The 14325-nt window shown below is 41.2% G+C and overlaps 1 protein-coding gene across 7 annotated transcripts in view; it reads left to right on the forward strand.

Annotated features, from left to right (window-relative positions):
• The window catches only part of znf423 (zinc finger protein 423), a 162847-nt gene that overhangs the window by 92941 nt on the left and 55581 nt on the right, over nt 1-14325 (forward strand). The gene's annotated exons all lie outside the window — the stretch shown is intronic.

Below are 14325 nucleotides of genomic sequence, written 5' to 3' on the forward strand. Positions count from 1 at the left end.
ATGACTCAGGAGCCCCCATCCATCGGCAACAGTCTTCGCAAAAACCTGAATTACATTGTGACAGATTAAAACAATAATGTGTTGTGGACTTTCCATACATATTGCTCTCGCCATGAGTTATATAGCAAGTGGAGTAACAGCGTCTTCTTTTAGGCCGTGTGTCCACTGAAGCGTTTTTCCACGCGCCTGGCGGATGTTTTCAATTGTTTTCAATGGGAGCGCCGCGTTTTTTAAAGGCTCTGAGCGTAACGAGGTTCTGAGCGTTTTTTTCACGTTGAAGCGCCGAGCGCTCAGCGTTTTTACTGGTCGCGGGCAGCCATCCAATCACAGTGGAGGAGGGGTGGGACTAAACAACACTGACCAACTGTCACAACATTCTTTCTGTACAACGACATCAACCAACAGAGCTAAACGAACAAAATGGATGAAAAATAAATTTTTAGTATGAAACAAATTATCTGCGAAATCAGTTACAAGTAAACTGTGCTGCGGATATTCGGTATCATAGCAACGGAACGTTTTAACGGAAAAAAACGCTCTCAAGCGCTCTTTCAGCCGGCCAAATACGCTTTGGTGGACACACGGCCTAATGGTGGTATAGTTCATACTGCGGTTTATAAATAATAGTCTATCTGTCCTATGTCCTCCTTGTTAATAGATTATAGAAGTTGTTGCAACTTACTTTGAATGTTGTTGGTGGTGCTATATTGAGTGAGCTTAGAACAAAATATTTTTTGAGCTTTGTTTAATTGAGCATTTTGAATTTGTTTGTTTGTCTGTCTGTTGAGACTTTTTAGCTTCATAAAATGGATAATTCTTGGAATTTCCCATTTATTCGAATTTTCGAATTAATTTGGCTTCTATACATTCAAATAAAATTTGGATTAAACAAAGTACATGAAACTCTTTTTTCAGTTGTAGAATATTGAATATAAAATATGATGTCATAATATGAACATAAGAGAGTGCAACCTTAGTTATATTGTCATGTCATTTGAATTCCAATTCCCTCTGCCAGTTCACACAGATAAAAACACACGTACATACACATTGCCATAGTGGTTATTTGTGCATGGGGCTGGGCCAGGGGCATGAACACACATCCACCTGAATGAGACTGCTCTCCAGAGAGTATTGCTAATGTCACCGTTGATTCTTAGTTATTCATCCCAGTGATTCTGATGCCTGGAGCACGAGTCACACGTGTGTTGTCAAGGCAACACCACATAGATGCTTGCCGTTTGACCCCAGGGTGTTCTTTGTGATGTCATAATAGTCTCAACTGTGGGTGCGCTTTTCCATTTGAATCTGTCTTGTCACATCACAGCTATTATTTGTCGAAAATCTGTTTTCATGTACGCAAACGGTTGCTGAAGTCGATCACTTCTTTAGTGCAAAGTGAAAGATTGTGGGATTGATTGTTGTATCATGATAAAGATGATGGGGTTTTTTTTTTATAGGGAGAGATGCTATAGATTCATGCATTTTTATTTAGCTGTAAGTAATACCCATCTCATGCTGTAGACACACACACACAAGTACATGGAGACTGGCCACTAAAGGAGACCTAGGCGCGGTCTCTCTGTGTCAGCGCAGACTTAATGAGGCAGCACACAAGAAGCTTTAGGAGTCAATGGATGTAGATAATGTGGATGAGGGTTCACTTCACTGAGCGCCTGTGTGTGAGCAAGCCAGTGTCTTGCCTAGGGCCACACCGTGTTTGTGTTTTTGCGTGTGTGTGGCCATACTCCAGCCCCCTCCATTCTGTAATTAGGAGAGCAAAAGAAATCATCATTCCTTCACATTGCATGTCACTCCCTGTTATCCAGCCACTGATGTCTCTATTGTGCGCGCCGAGCCGATGTTAGGTTGAGTGGCTTTGGTGAGAGCAGTTATTCCTCAGTGTTCTGATGTTTTAAAAGGGTTGGGTTGGTTTTTATGGCTTGTTAATGGTGTGGCGCTCTCTACTGCAGCCCATGTGGCAAGTACGTGAGCATGGGAACAGATGACAGCCCCTCATGCACATCATAGACCACCTGGAGCTAGCCAGGCGGAACCTCAGAGGAGCCGGGCAACGTTTGAGGGGGGGTGATGGAGGGTGCGCTGCTAGAGGTGAATAGAGAGAGGGAGAGAGAAGGATGAGGACGTTGAGCTTGACCAAATCTATGCAACACACGTGCAGAGATAAACTCATACACATCTGCATAGGTTTGGCTTTTACTACACAGGTCTCTGCAATACTTGATTCCAATTGGCCATATATATATATAAAAAAGAATAATGACTTCTAAACTAAATATTTGGTAACCGATTTGCTACATAGATGTGCTAGTTTTATGTTTCTTGTGTTAGTCCGCCGTCTCATTTCACTCACATAACAAAAGTAATCTAGAATCATTTTATGTCAATTCTATTTATTTGGTACACTTTGCGACGGGTCCTCTTTTGACCCCATATCATGCCTTAAACACATTGAACACATCATTGGATAACCTGTATACACTATACTATTTAAAAGTTTGGAGTTGGTAAGATTTTTTTTTTAATGCTTTTGAAATAAGTATTTTATGCTCACCAATGCTGCATTTATTTTGAATAACAAAAAAATAATTACAAATTTAAAATTTTTTTTTTTTCTATTTTAATATATTTTAAAATGTAAATGTATTCCTGTGATGGCAAAGCTGGATTATTCCAGTCTTCAGTGTCACATGATACTTCAGAAATCATTCTAATATGCTTGAAAACAGTCACATTTGTTTGACTTTTTTTTCAGGGCTCTTCCATGAAAGTCCAAAACAGCTTTTATTTGACATTTAAATAATTTTTAACATTATAACTGCCACTTCTAATCATTTAATGCATACGTGCTGAATGAAAGTATTATTTTATGTAAAAAAAAAAAATCTTACTGACCTTTTTCTATAAAAAATAAAAATAAAAAAAATAAGTTGGTTTATATTCGAGATTACAGATTACATTTACCAGTGTAATTTAATTAGTAGTGTTTTTGAAAATGACATTTATATAACAGATACATATAAATTCAAATAAATGTGAAAAAATTAAGATATTCTTTATTTATGAATAAAATAACCAGTATAGTGCTTACAGTATAATGTGTTCTTATTGTACTGTACACAGCTCAAACATGCCACACGACCCCTAACCTGCTCCATGACCAAACACCAGTGATTTAATTCCTTTACCTTCTCTCTCTCTTCCTTCCTCCCTCCTTTGAATAGCCCCCACAGAGAATGTCATGTTGAAAAGGGAGTGAGGCAGCAATGTTTTGCCGAAATGTTTGTTTGCAAGGCTGAGTGATGTCTGATCCCCCTGAGAGCTCATTTTGCCACGTTTGCGCTTGATTTGCTTCTTATGCTGTTTATTAAAGGTAATTACAAGCTGTTTGGAGATCTATAAGAGAACTGCTCAGGGGGAGCCTCCTCCAAAAGGTGTGGGAACGGAATGGAAAATGAGGTACATTTGCGGCCAACGTGGCGAAATCGCATGGGTGTGGGTTGCAGGTGTGTTTAGAGAGAAGTGTGTCTTTAGCTGATTTGGTGTACTGCTACATCATAATCTTTGACACCGGAAGTCACTAGGTCTGAATGAATCTTTGGCGTGCTGGTATGTTAGCAGCATGTGTATACATATCTTTCTCAGGTATATCTGGTAGAGGTGCAGCTGCCCCGTTTCCCCACTTCCCCTCCTCGACCGTCCCAGATCCGTCCAGGTGTGTCTCAGCCAGCTGCCGTGGAGGGGAAGGAACAGCAATATCAGGAGCTCGTCACTCTCCCAACCCTCCCTTCTCCATGCCGTGCGGTAATTGTTAAAAAGACAAACAAGCTGCCTGCCTATCTGTGCATAATGAACGGGGGCCAGCCGCAATTTGCTCCTCACTTAATTCGTTAAGTATTCTGAATTTATTTTCTCGAGTGACAGTGGCATCTGTCGTAGCTGGCGAAGAGGACTTACGTGCACATGACGTTACTCAATGGATGCGTGATGAGGATGAAGTGTTAAATAGTTATTTCACCCAAATATAGGAATTTCGTAAGTTCTAGCTGTTTTTTTCCATTACAATACATTGACTGAAGCTTTAAATATTTAAAGAGGACAGATATATATCATAAAATATTATACGATTCATTCACTATATTCATGTGAATATATTCATAGCCATGTTTTTTTTTTTTTTTTTTTTTTTTTTTTGGTGTTGTGAGGAATAAAATGAATTTAAAATAAAACTTTGCTTTTGTTAAATTCCCTCCATCACGTTTCCTTCATGAGAGCTCTAGCAATGTCCAGTTGTGAATGAATCATTCTTTTGAGTTGGACTGTTTCAATTCAGTCAATTCTTGTACTTTTCTGTTCTGTTGATTCAGTCTGAATGATTCATTCATGAATGAGACTTATTTGGTTCTAAATTTAAAGAAGACTTGAAATGTAGAGCATGAGTCATTTGGACCATTTTAATGATGCTTTTTTAATGGAAAAGAGCGGCCAGTGCATTATAAAGTGACCTCTTTTTGGGCCACAGGAAAAAAAAAAAAGTCAAATAGATTTTTTGGATCATCATGAGGTGAACTGTCCCTTTAAGGAGGGGAATCAAGGTGTATAGGTGTGTGTGTTAACAGACAGTAGAATGAGGAGAAGGTATAGATCTTGTATCAAGTTGACCACAGGCTTGTCTAGTTGGTGTCAGAGCAGCAGAGCGAAACAGCAGGTGATACAGCGGTTTCAGGTAAACTCTGTAAATAAAGGCCCCTAAATACTGACTGATAATTAACATCTGCTGTCTGGTGTGATCTTGCCTCTGCACATCAGCTCAGTGTGTGAGTATATATGTGTGTGTGTGTGTGTGGGAGGAAAGAATAAGCGGATGTCACAGCTCATCAGTGCTCTATGTGAGATCCGCAGGAATCAGGGGAAGGCACACTCTCGATGGAAGGGCGGGGGTGGAGGTCCCAGAGAGACGGGTGGAGGCCCCTCAGAGCGTGTGCATGTGCTCAAGCCCATGTGTGGGAGAAGGGGCCACCTGGGGTCGGACTCTTCAAAGGCCGCTCTCTGAGGAGCGGTGAGAGGTGCCTGTATGACAAGAACCCTGGCTTTGATCCGGAATAGGAGTCAGAGTGGGAGAGGAGATGGAAGGCAGGAAGGAGGAATCCAGAAGGGAATTCAGAGGTGTGACTTGTAGATACAAAAAAAGTAGGTGTGGGACATGGTAGATCTAAGATAGGCCTATCCCCTGTTAGGCTTCTTTTAGGATTCACTTTTACCCTGTGGGTATGCCTCTAACATGCCTCAGCTGTTTGTCTGTTGTCTTGTTTTGTTGTATGTATATCTCTGCGTTCAGAGGCATTCTGTCTTTATGATTCTCGCTTTGAGTTGCGTCTGGTTTCTTTAGAGCATTCATTTAATTAACTAGTGTTTTATGGCTCATATGTAACTTGCAACTTTTCCAACTTTATTCAGACTATAGACCTTATGTAGCCCCGCCCCTTTTCAGCGCTGCTCTCGTTGTCCTTTGACTTCCGGTCTGTATTTTCACAGCGATCTCGCATAGGTATGAATAAACTGCTCATGAAAAAATTCCCAGTCGACATTTGTTAAGACATCTGCTTTACAATGCTCATGATAACTTTATTCCTCGACAGCGATGCCATAGAAATATACAGAGTGACTGCAAAAACGGAAGTTCAAAGACAATATTCTAAAGATGACGGCGCCCACGTTTCTCTGGTGCATAAGGTCTATAGACTGATTCCTCAAATCATGGAATTTATTGAGGATTTATTCTGTTGCCTTTTAAGAGTTTGAACTTGGGATGCACAATATTACCATGTCAGATATATTAGAGATTAAAAACTTTATCCATTAGGATGTATTAAAATAAGATAATTATTATATTGTAATACGTTATACATACATGTATATTACATAGACATCATGTTTTTTTGTGCGTATTATATTATGTAATATCATATGTAATAAAATTATATAATACAATATTTATTATTGTAGTTTTGTATTGCACCGCTTATTTCTGCTATCTTACATTTAGATACATTTAGAATGCACATCTAGTTAATCCTTTAAAAAGCTATAAATGTAATAACTCTCTTAAATGTAATCTTTAGCAAATCTGAAATGAATAGCTATTTTCTCTTATTATAATGGTGTGAATATTGTAGTTCAATTTAATGTTTAATTTTGTTTTATTTTCATTTGTTTTTTTATAGTAATGTTGGTTATATCAGCTATTTCATCGTTATCGACAATATCATAATGAATAAAAAGAATAATGGTATCGGACAAAACTGTAATATTGTCCATCCCAGTTTGAACTTGTGCTTTACTTCTGGTGCACAAGTATACACCATTCAGTGGGCTTTTTGTTTAGTTTAGTTTAGTTTAGTTTAGGCTTAAACTGTTGTAGTGTCGATACATCCATATTACACAGTATGTCTTTTTTATGGACCTTATAACTTTGCACAGAATGTAAATTAAAATGTGTTGTGTTTTTGTATGGGTATAGACAACCTAATCCAGAAGTTTGGGTTGGAGAAGGAGCTCTGTGATTGGCTCATTTTTGTTTCATGTTGTACCCTCATTGGCTATTCATCATCACTAAACTTTCCAAATATCACCTTAAGCTTGTACAACAATTTCAGTTGGCGAACCAATGGAGAGATTAAGAGAATATTGTTAGAAGAAGATTATTGAGCATCATGAAGATTGAGGGATGCGACAAATGGCCGAAATGGGGAGGGATCCGTGGGTCAGAGGAGAAATGGGGGAGAATTGGCAAGGAACTAGGGATGAGATGAGAGGAATGCGTGATCAGTGCCTTTCCCTCCCTTTTTGGTACAGAGATGTTTCGGGAGGAATAGATACAGAGGGAGGGAGAAAAAGAGAGAGATGAACTGACCGGGTGCTGATGAGGGAGGTTGACCTTCGGAAGTGAGTGAGAGCGAGCGAAGAGGATGAGGCTGGCTGACAGGGGCTCTCCTGGTTTTTGGCAGCCTCTCAGTCTGCGCGGTGAGCAGCTGGACTTCATTAGGCGCTGGTGTTAATTACTGGGTCCAGGCTGCAGCCGCCCGCACACACAAAACACTCACCGTAATTCAGCCAGGGTCACCTTGAAATTGATCATTTACCATCAGAGAGATGAAGACGGACTGAGAAGAGAGAATGAACGAGTGACACAAACTATATAGTCTGTTCCAAAACCTAGTGATGCACATTCCAGACTTGTTTTGGGCAAATTCTAAGGCTATTGAAATCCCTTGCAGAGATGTAATCCCATAATTCAGTGGAAAAAAAAAATACCAAGAGAAACCATTTTAAAAATGTACATTTCATTAGGCACTGAAAGTTAAAAACATTGTACTATGTACAATGTTTGTTATCTGTTAGCAAACTCTATTGAAATCCAATTCCAAATCCCCAGGGAAAGTTCTATTTGTGTGGCATCCTTTTCTGCCCATGTAGAATTTTCAAAATCTTCTGTTTTTTTATTTTTCAGCATTGTCAGTACTTATTTTAGGGGACTAATAAGATGTAATAGAATGCGATTAATGAACTTTCCTACATAACAGTTGTTGTAGTTCTGGAGAAATTCAAGGAATTTTTTCCGTAGCAGATTCCGTGTGGGCCTACTTGAGATTCCACGATGGTTGCGTTGCTGTCTTGGAAAGGTCGGCAGTGAGGCAGCTCGCTAGATTTTGAAACAGAGTTGTGTCTGGTAAAAGAGCTGTGAAACAAAAGCAGCTGTTCTCTAGCTAGTGACAGAAATGGCGAGTGTTAAACGCTACAGCTGTAGCAGATGCCGCGTATCTTCAGATACGGGGTGAAATCGCAGTCAAGGCAGCAGGCGCTGCGGCTTGGTTTCCTGCGACAGCGGCCTGCAAGGTCAACTTCCCTGCGGCGGATGACTCAGCTGACCAAACCTGGGAAAAAGACCGTCGAGGACTTAAAATGTGTGGGAGAGAAAGCTGGCAGAAAGCACAACATTTGGAGATTATTTTCCGTCCACTGCTGTGGGACTTCTTCACACTTATGATAGCTCTGTCACACACATACACGTACAGTTCTACAATTACTTTAAGTTATTCTTTGGAGTGAAGCACATGGTCCTACCTTGGTGACACTATGGTAATTACAGTACAAGAGGACAAAGAGAGACAAATGGAAGTCGAGGAGGTACGAGAGAGAGAGAGAGAGAGAGAGGAAGATGTAATAGTTGGCCTGCCGCGTACACGGTCCCTGTGTAGCAGAGGCGTACAATAGAAACGCTTTTATTCAGCATCCTCGCAAAACAAAAGTCTACCACTCTCTGCTCTCAATAATACAAAGGTCTGATACAATCTCCTTCTTAATTCTCAACCATGTCAGTTTTTCAGGAATGTTTTTGCCTCCTCCCTGAAGAAAATCAATGCATTCTGATTTGGTAATTTCCCATGGTGCCACGCTTTGCGCTCCCTGCGCTGAGAGAGGTGACAAATCCGGTCATGGCGGCGTGAACCTTTCCCCCCCCCTCCCTTCCCATCTTCCTCTGTTTCCACCCTGCTTTTGTTTGTGTTTCTCTCTCTCGATCTCTCTCTCGCCGTCTCTGGGTGTTGCAACAGAGTGCGAGCTCAGAATTTGTTGGAATTTCGCAGCCCTTCCCGGTGCTCTGGTGAAAAACACTCATTTGTGACGGTGCCAAGCTGCTAATGGCGGATGGCGGGGTCTGTGCCGAATCCCACCTCCGCTCCCCCGCGCTCGTTATTCCGTGCTCGGCGCCGTTCGCACCCCTCCCCTACATCTGCCAAACTCAGCTGCGAGGGAGCGGCATAATTATCCCGCCGGAGCCTCAGACGCCTCCATGCCGTCACAACTGGGGCTTCATTAGAGACCCGCAAGAATGCCCCTGTGTGTGTGTGTGTGTGCGAGAGAATGTGTTGCGTTTATTTGAAGATATTTGCGCGCATACCTTTGTGTGTTTGCGTGTTGTGTATTACGTGCGAGTGTGTAGCGAAGCGTGGATAGTTGCTCCGAGAGTTCTATGTCCATGGCTTGCAGCACGAGTGTTACTTTGGTGCTGTTCGCGTGCGTGTTTGCGAGTCTTGTCTGTGCTAATATTCTGGTGAGTACACCATTAATGAGCGTGTGGCGTGTGGGTGTGTGAGGAGCTGATGAGTCGGGCTCAGAGGTAATTTGACTTCTTAGAGCTGCAGACCCCTGTGCCAACCCCCCCAGCCCCCTTCACCAGCTGAGCAGTCCCCGAGGAAGGCCGGGTTTAACAGGGTCTAGATTCCCCCACTTACAACACACACACACACACTTATATACTGTCAAAGTAGCGCACACTTCAAATGCACGTTAATAATGAGACATTGGCCTCTTCTAAGGGCGCCGATCCATCTGTACATCTCTCTGAGACTCATTTGTCGTGTAAGAGTTTGCATGTAGGCTTAAGTGTGAATAGCAAGCACAGATGTCAATGTGCGAATAAAAAGTCAAATAAAACATAGGTTTAAACTCGATTTTGATGGAACACAATTTTAAGAATAAATCACAATTTTCTTTCTAATTTTTTAGACTGTAGTAGCCTCAGATGGCTTGTCCATGGACCACCTACAGTCTATTCACTGACCGACTGATGCACTTCTCTATGGCGCTAATTGGCTGACTTTAGGCAACTTGCATTTTGCACTTGCTTTTAGCTGTCTGTTTAGAAACCAAATCTTTATCCTTTTTTTTAACAGAACAAAATTAGGGCTTTAAAAAAGTTGAGCAAAATTGCTAAATATTATTATAATTTTTTGAAAAAATATAATTTTGTGCTATTTTTTCTTTTTTTGCGCAATTAATTAAATATCATTCTATTAATCATTTTGAAATAAAAATATTTATCATGGTTTTCACAAACATTTTAAGCAGTCCAACTCTTTTTAAATAATAAGAAATATTTCTTATTTCTGAAGGATCATTTGACACTGAAGACTGGAATAACGCCTGCTAAAACTGTAGCTTTGCCATCATAGGAATAAATTACATTTTGCAATATATTAAAATAGAAAATAGTTATTTTAAATTGTAATGATGTTTCACAATATTTCTGTGTTTACTGTATTTATATACTGTATGTCTTTCAAAAACATTAAAACAAATCTTACCTACCCCGTTCTTAAGAACAGTAATGTGCGTATATATAAATATATATACATTTTTATCTGTTGTTGTATAATCTGTTTGATATAAGGAGGAAGTGTAGTCATATACTGCACGGTTATTGGACAGAATAAGCTGCAAATGGACTAGACTCTAGACTAAGACTCTAATGACCTGATTTGAGTATTGAGCCAAAGTTAGCTAAAAAATGCTAGCTTTGAAACAGAGGATTTGTTGTTGTAGGTTTTTCCCTCTCATTAAGTCTCTCTTTTCTTTCTCATCTCTTTTACCTCCTCTCCTTTTCTCTCTTCTCTATGAAGAGTCTGGAGACTCTATATGTAATGATGTTTTCGGTTCTTTTTTTGTCTCTGCCACACATTGATGTTGTAATTGTAGGTCTGTCTCTCTCTCTATGTGTGTGTGTGTGTGTGTGTGTGTGTGAGAGAGAGAGAAAGAGGATGGTTATTACCATTCGTTGTTCTCTCAGGCCACCGACCGCGCTGTCGTAGACAGCTGTTAGCGTGCCACACATGCCAACTGAACTGCGAAGTAGAAACTCAAACATTCCTTTTCTGCACTTATAATTTAGAGAAATCACTTTGAGATTTGGATGTGTTTGTGAACATATTCCTGCACAATTTGGCATTCCATTGTGTTGTTTTTATATACTTACTCATTCCTTGCCCTTATGTCATCCAGAATAGTTTCGTCCAATCCACTAAAACATCCGCTCGAGGAAGAGTGCTTCAGATTTTCCGTTTGAAACTCGGCAGGGACCTCAGACCACCTTGGAGGAACCACAAGCCTCTTCTGCGTACCCTACACCCCATAGGAAAGCCAGAAGTTTTCAGTTCCAGGCCAAAGCAAGCATCCTCTCCCCTCCTGGGCCAGATCCTACGGCACAGTTACACGGCAGTTTTCGCCCAAGGACAGAGCATAAAAGCTACTTGATACTCAGCTCACTTTACTTTATGCTTGATCTCAGTGTTGAGAAAAAGACAGGCATGTTTTCGCTCTTTGGTGACCTTTAGATGTGAGGTCAGAGGTCAAAGGGTACCCATTGCGCTGACTTGCTGCATTTCCTGCAGGCGTTAATTGTGCTGCTGGCACCTTATTGACAGTGTTTCTTGCTCTCCATCCTGTGCACATTTAGTCTCGCTCACACCTCAGCCCCCTCTTTCCTCTGTCAGTAAATCCCCTTTATACTGGAGGGACGTGAGGGAATGTTTGAGATGGATGGAGAGGGAGGGATGGATGGATGAATACATGGGGAGGGAGGAGGGCGAACTGTGAGTTGGGCTTCTACGTAAGTGTCAGTCATATTAAAAGCCGCTGACAGCTTTCGCTTCCAGACCAAACTTTGGACAAATAGCTCACCAATCAATAGTTTCCCAACAGCAATATTTGGTATCAATGCGTGTCCTTCTCATTACACGATGAGGCCAGAGCCTCCCTGGGCTCTGAATAATTTATCCCCCCGACGTGGAGAGAATTGCAAAGAAGGAAAAGCCGCCCTGTCTCTCTCGTACTCCACTGCTCCTCCGTTCCAAAACCTAGTGAGCTGCCTCCGTAGGCAGCGTTTTAAAGCATTATAGCCGTCAAGTCTTTTCCAAAAGGTAGGCAGTGTAATTATACTGCCTCTTAAAATAACTAATCTTTGCAACAATGCATTTACAGAGAAAGTAATCCCCGAATGCATTGCAACAACTTTGTTGTAAAAGTAGGATAAATGAGAGAAATTAAAGAAATTGTAAGAAATTTTTATTTTATTTTAAATATCTCAAATATATTTTCCCTCAAGTGTTATTAGGAATTGAATTAATAAAGCTTTTTTCAGAATAAGGAGATGCAATTTATTATTTCATATTCTAGGTATTAAATAAATGTTACAAGTGACATTTAAAGAAATGAAAAGAACTATTTTTAACAGATTTGATCAAGAGATGGAGTGCGCCTCTTTCCCTATGTTCTTAGCCTATCCTCTTGTCTTCCTTATTGACACAAATCCTCCCCTCTCTTTCTCATGCTTTTCTCATCATCATATTTTCAGTTTTCCTCCAGCAGCAGCCCCTCTTCTCTTTTTTAAGTAGCTTTGCATACATTAATCGCTCGCAATGTCAGGTGCTGCTGGGTAGTATTTGCCTAGACTCAGCAGTGTGTGTGCGTTTATGAGGTGAGCAGGGTCCTCTATAAGAAGAGGATCAACATCCATAGGCGTTACATATCTCGCTGTTGCCTCTCCGGGGAAAGGGCGCTCGAAGAGCAAACTCATTTTAAACACACTTACTCCGTTCCGACCGCATCTCTCGCTCATTACAGTGGCAGCCAATAGCGTGGGATCCGTGTGGAGGTGAGCCATCTTGAATAAGTGGTAGAGAACATTAGCGAAGAAGAAGATAATGGAGGTCTGGAAGGCTGGCTAATGAGTGCTATCCTCTCAGGAACAGACCCTCAGCCTTATCCCTCTCTCTCCCTGATCAAATGCGCCGAGGAGAAGGCAGGAGGAAAAGGTTCCCGCTCTATCTTCCGTTATCTTTCGTGACCCTTCCCCCCTCACCCGCCCTCGCCTCCTAATCATCGCTAAGTATTATAAATGTTAGCTTAAACCAGGCAATCATCGCTACACCATAATAATAAACTTTTATTGCCGTGTTCCTATTAGTGAGTTAATGTTGTCTGCTGATGGCGTGTAATTGTGCTCTTTTCTCGGCTTTGCGAGTCCCACATTTCCCTCATGCCCAATCAGCTACGCACGGGGAGAGAAAATAAATAGCCTAATGCTGTTTTAATTACTGAAAACATAAAGCATGAAGCCTACGCCTTCCCTCCTCTCCTCTCCTTTAGCTACCTGCCGCTCTCGACACCGCATTCGCAACCAGCGGCGCTGACCGGCAGAGCGAGCGGGGCCACGGCTCGCGCTCGCCCACTCTGTGGAGGAGCCGTAGGTACCTTTAGGGACATCCAGAGGAGTTTGGACGCATTTGTGCTTCCATCATTAGCAAAGTATGCTCTTAAAAGTCTGTTCTTGTTGGGCAAAAACTGGTTTCCAGATTTTGTGAATCCTTTTAGCTGATTGACACACAGGCCCATGCAAATAGATGCGGGCCGCAGTCATTTGTGGGGAGTTCTTAGTGTTGATTTTTAGTCTTAGCTGGTCATTATGTTCACTATCTCTCCTTAGTATGCACGCACACACACCCACCGAAGCACAAACATACACAAGCCCTCGTAATCTACCCTGAGAACTTGGCTTTGGGAATCTAGTACGTTCTTTGACAATGCTTACTACAATGCAATTAGTCGCATATCGCACACATTCTCAAATACAACAGCCTCCTGCAGTGTTTACAGCACGCTAACATCCCGCCCATACCATCACACACTCAATCATCGACACACACACACACTCTGCACTTCCATGGTGTGGCTGTGTTTCTAAGGAAACGGAGCGTTCTGCGTGTCTTTGTGGCTCCCAGTCAGCCACCTTTCCAGACGCCACTGTTCTTATTTTAACTCGCACCCTTCACACTTCCGTCGAGGCCGGAGAACACACTCTCCCCACTAGACATGACACTGAAGCAGATGTTAAAAGCGCTCCTGCAGTAATTAATCTGATACCTGTGCTATAACGGTTCATTTAAAAAAGAGGGGCTCCAAAGTACGCATTTAAAAATAGATCAGGGTAAAAATATTACCTGCATGAAGAAATGTTAAAACACTGACAAATTGGCTCTATTTTATTTATAGAAATTAAGTAAATTCTAGCACTGTCTGCTGTGGTTCATAAAGAAGTTTCAGCAGTGCTGACTTATTTATCTCTTCTTTTCTGTTTGGTGTCTCACCCCTTGGACCATTTAATGGGCGTTTTCAGACCTGTAGATCATTTGCTTTGTTCCGCAACAGACTTAATTTTTTTTCAATATTGCATTTTCTGATTTTCCTCCTCATCCATCAAGATGATTGGCAAGTTCCCTCCACAAGCTTATTGTGGCATATTTGTAACTGTCGATTGACACACACACACACAATACAAATGTAGCCATCATTCCCACATTATTATATAGCCTATATATAATGCAGTTAGAGTGGGAAGCAAGGCTTTGTTGAGACAACATGTTTTTTAAGCTTTAATTATTTTTTATTTTAGTTTTATATTTAGTCATT

Source organism: Pimephales promelas, chromosome 10 (genome assembly GCF_988280905.1).
Source record: "Pimephales promelas chromosome 10, fPimPro1.hap1.1, whole genome shotgun sequence".
In the NCBI taxonomy this organism is placed as follows: Eukaryota; Metazoa; Chordata; class Actinopteri; order Cypriniformes; family Leuciscidae; genus Pimephales; species Pimephales promelas.